The sequence below is a fragment of the Vicia villosa genome, unplaced genomic scaffold (genome assembly GCF_029867415.1).
Source record: "Vicia villosa cultivar HV-30 ecotype Madison, WI unplaced genomic scaffold, Vvil1.0 ctg.000926F_1_1, whole genome shotgun sequence".
Taxonomy (NCBI): Eukaryota; Viridiplantae; Streptophyta; class Magnoliopsida; order Fabales; family Fabaceae; genus Vicia; species Vicia villosa.
In genome coordinates, this window is record NW_026705416.1 from 676891 (window position 1) to 683447 (window position 6557).

The following is a 6557-nucleotide window of genomic DNA, read 5'->3' on the forward strand; positions in this document are numbered from 1 at the left end:
CTTGAAAACCGGCCTCCTAACACTCGTTGATAACGGAGTTGAAGACATGTAATTATTGTTCTCACTTTCTTTCAGAAAAGTAGGAGGAGTAGGATTTGTGTTTCTTCTTGAGATTCCACCAACTCGTGAACGTTGATTCGATCTCTCTCCTCTCATAAAATTTGATGATCTACTTCTCTTGAACTTAGCATTACCAGTACTAGTAGAAATAACAGCAGATGTCGTAATGTTGTTATTTCTCCCATTATTGAATGAATTATAACAACCATTATTATCATTTCCTGTTCTACTCTGTACTTGATGATGATATGATGCAGCAGCTGCAATTTGTGCAAGGCCTGGATTCATAGATGATGGCCTGCGTGTTGTATTGATACATCGAGCAGTTCTCCTTTTCATATATGGACCTAAAGTGAGAGATGAACCAAAAAATCTCGGCGAAGATGAGTCATGTGAAAGAGAAGTCTGACTATCATTATAATTATTGATATTGGTGGTTGTTTGAAGTAGTGTAGGGAAATGATATTGATTAATATTAGTAGCGTGACTATTAGACTTGTTTGTTGAGTTTGAATACAGAGGAATAGGAGTGGGACAAAGTTGATTGCTTTGCATGATATTGTCTACAATTTTATTAATGGTTCCCGTCTAGTTTATCTGATTGTGAAAAGAAACAAAAGAAAAAGAATTAGAGGCTACTAAATGTCTCAGAGCCCTAGCATCACGAGTAGGGCTGACTTCTTCATTCTTGTTTGCCAAACGGAATTGATGACTCATTCTTGCCGGATTCTGCATGCATGTCATGTTTATGACATGCATGCACAATCCGGCAAGAACGAGTCATCAATATATATATTAACATTAGTGTAGGTATTGATATTTGATAATAATTTCAAGTTGAAGTGATTATTGATTATAAATATAAGAATTATGCGAATATTCAAGAGAAACATGTATAAGAGTACGGTGTTGGTGTAATGAGAAATTATATATTCATATTTGTGTAAGTCTATCCTCAAATTATAAAAAGAATTATAGTGTTGGTGTAATATAAAAATTGTGAAAGATAAATATTTTATTAAATAAAAGTGACACAAATTATCATATAACAATTGTCTTAAAGAAAACTCAGAACTCATTTCCAACACATACCAGATATACAAAACCAACACTATTAGATTCATATACATTGGAGTATAGTTAAAGAATATATACCTCAATAGATATGGACCACTGCTGCTACTCAGAGTCACAATGAATTCTCTCTCACTCAATCTTACTCTATCTTCAATTCAAAAATGTAATTAGAGAGAGATTAATATATATAGAGAGAATTTGAGTGTTTCTATCTAGATTTAGAAATTATTTTAATTCATATATTTAAATATTTATTTTATAAATATTCCATTTTTATATAATATTGTTGACCAATTTATTGTCAAAATACATCCCCACCCCCTGTTAGCAACCTCTTTTTATGAATAGAAGTATTTTTATTTTATTTTATTTCCCTTTAAGTTATTTTTCCTATTTTTATTTAATTCCAATTTTTCAATATGTACAATGAATAAGTTTTTTAAAATATATCACTCAAATGATAATTTATTAATTATTTTAAAATTTTAATATCATGATAATTTAAAATTTTGACTGGTTTTGATAAATGTTTTATGGCATTGACAAGTTTTTAATCCGTTTCAATATTGAATGGGGCACCATTTTTTAATCAAATTTCCTTTTTAGTTATTTTGCTTATTTTTATTTATATTCCGATTTCTCAATAGGTACAATGAATGTTTTTTTTAATAACTAATAAATATAATAATTATTTTTAAGAAAAAAATAAGGTAATAATTTGTAAAACTAAAGGAACCAGCAAAATCTATTTAAAACTCTATTTTTTTTTTTTTAACTTGGGGAATTGGATCAATTCTCTTTAATTTTCTATGAGTTTCTCTGGGAGTTAATCCAAGGAGATTGACTTAGAATCCTATTTTGTCAAAGATTTTTCATAAGTTTAATTCTTGGAAGTGTCATCACTTGTCCATTGGAACAAGATTTGTAATGATCAACATTGTTATGTCTGCAATTTTAATATACCATTTCTCCTTCTATAAAACTCCAAAGGCCATATTGAAAGAGATAACTCAAATCCAAAGGAATTTAGAGCCAAGAGTATGGTAGAAAGAATTACAAAATTTTCTGATTGTTGTTATTAGTTTCTATATTGTCTTCAATGAATTAAGTGTAAACTAATTAACTATATTAGAATAGCTCTTGTACTCATTTAACTACAACATTTATATTCTTTTACAACAATTAATAATTGTTGCCAAAACTGCAAAAAAACGTTGCCTAAGAGAATAGGGGACGTTTTCCATGCGTCCTCTGTGCGAGCGTTGCCTATTGCTTAAGGCAACGTTTTCTGTTGTTCTTTGGCCACATTTCCCTAAAACATCCCCTAAACTATAAGAAAAGGAGACGTTTTCTTGTTGCACCTTAGGCGACGATTTTAAAGTGTTGCTAAACATTGCAACGAATACAAATTGTTCCCTAAAATGTGGCAACGTGAGAATAGTCTATGGCAACAATTTTCAAACGTTGTCATATCCGACAACAATTATAAATTGTTGCCTAAAAGTGAAATCGTGAATTCACTTTATAAATGTATCTATAAATTACTGGAAATATTTTTTTTCTATATTTTTCAGCAAAAATTGCAACAAGCATAAATTGCCACTACAAAAGTTGAGTTAATAAAATCTTCGTACGTTGTCTCAAATACATACAATAGATGCAAAATTTCTAACATTAGTTAATACTAAGAAGTATAAATCTAGCAAAACGATAAAATACATAATTTCTTAATTACAAGCCTAAAACAACATCATCCAACTCAATTAATTTTTTCGAACTCATCGTCATGTTCATCATCCTCTTCATCACCTATGTCTTCCTCTTGAAATTCATCACCTATGTCTTCCTCTTGAAATTCATCACCTATGTCACTCTCTTGAAATTCATCACTTATATCGTCCTCTTGAAATTCTTCACTTATGTCGTCCTCATTACTTACGTCATTCAGCTAAAGTACTATCTGTTCTGCTGAAGTAAAAAGGAGATTTTGGGAAGAAACAAAAATAAGAGATTAAATTCTACGAAGGTCATAGTTTTAACTTTTCACAACAAATAGTTCTGAAGTTTATTTTATAAGTTATTCTATTGAAATATAAGTTATATATATATATATATATATATATATATATATATATATATATATATATATATATATATATATATATATATATATATATATATATATATATATATATATATATATATATATATATATATATATATATATATATATATATATATATAAGAATACCTTTGGCATCCTGCAATTGCTAACACTCAAACAAGTCCATCCCAAATGCACATGTAAAAGCATTGACATCAAACCTCTTTGCAATGTATGGACTTGAGAAGTTCATGAACATATCCATCCTGCAATATGAAGTTTCACCTTCCTTGCAAAGTCCCAACTCATTCGATTACTTTTTCATTCATGATAATTTCCATACTATGTTGAGATCTTGTTGCACAACCACATCATGATTAAAGAGAAAAAACTTATTAAGAGTAGGGAAGATAACTTGCAAGTAGAAACAGAGGTAGTTCAATTCAAAAGTACATCTTGGATCACTTGAATTTTGTTTCTTGAATGTATTGTAGAAGGAAACCACTCAAAATTGTCTATGCCATGTATGTGGAAGATGGCTTTCCCGGAAAGGTTTAATTAGAACCACATTCAGGTTGAAGGAAAGTTGAGTGAATTGGTCACTATATGTAAAACATATTTATCTTGTTCTTGCAAATTAAAAGTCATTGTCAAATTTTATTGCCATTATACGTACAAACTTAATACTTCTAAGAATATATCAAATTAAACTAAATAGTATATAACACAAAAATTTAACATTTCTTATAAAAAAAGAACAAACTCACAGAACCTGAACAAATACCTCAACAAAGTAGCTATTATAAAGTAATAACTGTAAATTATATATACAGTAAATTAAAAAAATACCTGAACAAAGTTATTATATAGAATAAAGAACACAAAAAACCAAAATCGAAATCTCGCAAACAGTTCTTAAACTCCAACTTCAACTAAATCCCTCTTCCGCCATCTAAATCAAATAGAAAAACATTAATGATTAATAAAAATGATATAAATTCATATAAATAAAAAATAAAAAGATTTAGTTTTTACCAGTTTGGGATATCAGAAAAGAGAACCACATATCTCGAATATTTCGATGTAGAAATAAAAATTATTTCTGGAAGGGAAAAGCAAATTGAGGAATGGAAAATAGGAAATCGATATGGGCAGGAGAGCCACTACAAAACGAAAGAGCGGGGGAAATCACTATGAAAAAGAAACAATTGATTCGGTGAAGAAACAATAGATTCAGGGAAGGAAGAATCATTTCGAAGAAGGAAAATTGATTTGGGGGGAAATGATTCAGTGAAGCAACAATTGATTCGGCAAACGAACGAATCAATTCGGTGATGGAACAAATGATTGGACGTAGGAACAATTGATTCGGTGAATAGACAACCGATTCGGTGAAGAACCAATATATTAGAGAAGGAGCGGTCAATTGGGAGAAGGAAGATCAGTTTTGGAGGAGGGTTAGAACTTAAAACGAGAGTTAGAGAAAAAGCTGATGATATAGTCACAGTAAAATCATTTAAAAGCTTTTGGATTGAATTTTTTTTTATAATTTTTTTAAGTAATATTAATATATGATATGAAAAGAGAGACAAACTATTTCATTAATTTATTATTTGTTTTTTTAAATAATTATCAATATTAAATTTGTATAAAATATTTAACAAATATATGTTAAAAATCTTGTAACAACTAAAAAATGTCCCCCAAAGACGTTTAAGGGGACAATTATTAAATGTTGTTAAAAATAATATAAGAAAGTTTTAAAATCGTCCCCAAAAAGTGTTTCGGGAATATTTATAAGTTGTTGTAAAAACATTGTTGGCATCAATCATAAAATGTTGTCAAAAATACTTTTTTGGCAACAATTTTTGCATGTTGTATAAAAAAGTGTTGCTAGAGACAACAAATGTTGTAGTTGTAAAAATGTTGCTTATAAAAATGTGTTTTCAATATTACTTTTACTAACATTTTGTTTACCAACAAAAATGAAAGTAGTTCAAATTCAACAATTTAAAGTAAAAATTTATAGTAAATATTTTACAACATAAATGTCTAAGTGAATATCCATAACTCAAATCATACAAACTAATTCAAATTGAACGAGTAACCCACAAATCTAAAGCTATTTGCTTACAAATTGGACAAATGTTCTTTAACAACAACCATTGCTTGATGCATTCGAGGTGATATATGTGTCTGCAATCTAGTCTTCCAATGATCTCGCCTTCCATATAGTCCTCCTAATAAATATGAAAATGAATGGTTGTTTATGAGAAGTGAACACGCTCATGTATAAGAATTTTAAATTAATATTAAATTTAATTCATCTTTACAAAACCAATTTTTAAAATAAAATATGTTACTTATTTATAAAATTTTTAAAGCATCTTAAAAATTTGCAAAAAAATATATATATAACTTCAATTTTACAAAGTTAAGAATCATGCAGCTTGCCTCACCAGACAAATTGTGCAGGTTTTATTCTGTGTACTAGTTTCCTTTGGATTTGACACATATTATTTGTTTCAATATATGCATGGATCTCTTCTTCAGTAAGCCATGTCTCGACCCTCCTGATGGATTATTCGAGGGCTAAAAGGGTCTATACAATTGTTTAAATTATTATTTTAATTGAATATATTTCTAATAATTATAATTATGCTCGAGTCTAGCATTAGTTATTTATTCTAAATTAAATTTATAAATTTGAACATGTTGAATTATGACAAAAATATTAAATTGAGTAAGAAATATATAAAAATAAAAAATAGATTGTACATTAATAAATACATAATAATTTTAACCTCATACAGCCAATCAACTATATTGTGTAGCATTTCGAGACATTCATAAGAATCAAACACATTTAACACAATTAAATAATCAATTGTTAACATGTCATGTGTCACACATTTGCAAGATTTATGAAAATGAAAAGAAATATATGGTTAAAATGATTTTGTATAATAATATTTAAAAGATAATTTTTTTTTTGCTTTCGCACCGGTTCCAACCTACATAGTAGATCGATTAATCCGGCTCGTGCTACGGAGGCACGTGCACTGGCCAAGCATTGTTTCTGCCAGGAATCGAATTCGGTATTTCCCGAATATCGTCCTTTGCAGAGGCTCGTTTGTCACTCGAGCCAAAGCACTTAATTTAGTCATTAGAAAAAAACATGAAAATGTATGTTGTATCAAAATATATTTACCGGTCTTCGCATAAAGCCACCGGCGTAGATGTTGTAGAGAGCTAAAAACCAATAACATACATTACATTATCAAATCTTTGTTATATTTGACTAATTGAATGCTAA

The 6557-nt window shown here is 28.8% G+C and overlaps 1 long non-coding RNA gene across 2 annotated transcripts; it reads right to left on the reverse strand.

Moving 5' to 3' along the window:
• Positions 1 to 2748: 2748 nt before the first annotated feature.
• Positions 2749 to 4735, reverse strand: LOC131632294 (uncharacterized). Of its 2 annotated transcripts, none has more exons than XR_009292946.1 (3): positions 4277 to 4735; positions 3389 to 4193; positions 2749 to 3102 (listed from the first exon to the last, which is right to left on the reverse strand). It is a non-coding gene; the product is annotated as an uncharacterized LOC131632294 (long non-coding RNA). The 2 variants fall into 2 exon arrangements; XR_009292945.1 differs by having other exon boundaries at positions 2749 to 3105.
• Positions 4736 to 6557: the final 1822 nt, after the last annotated feature.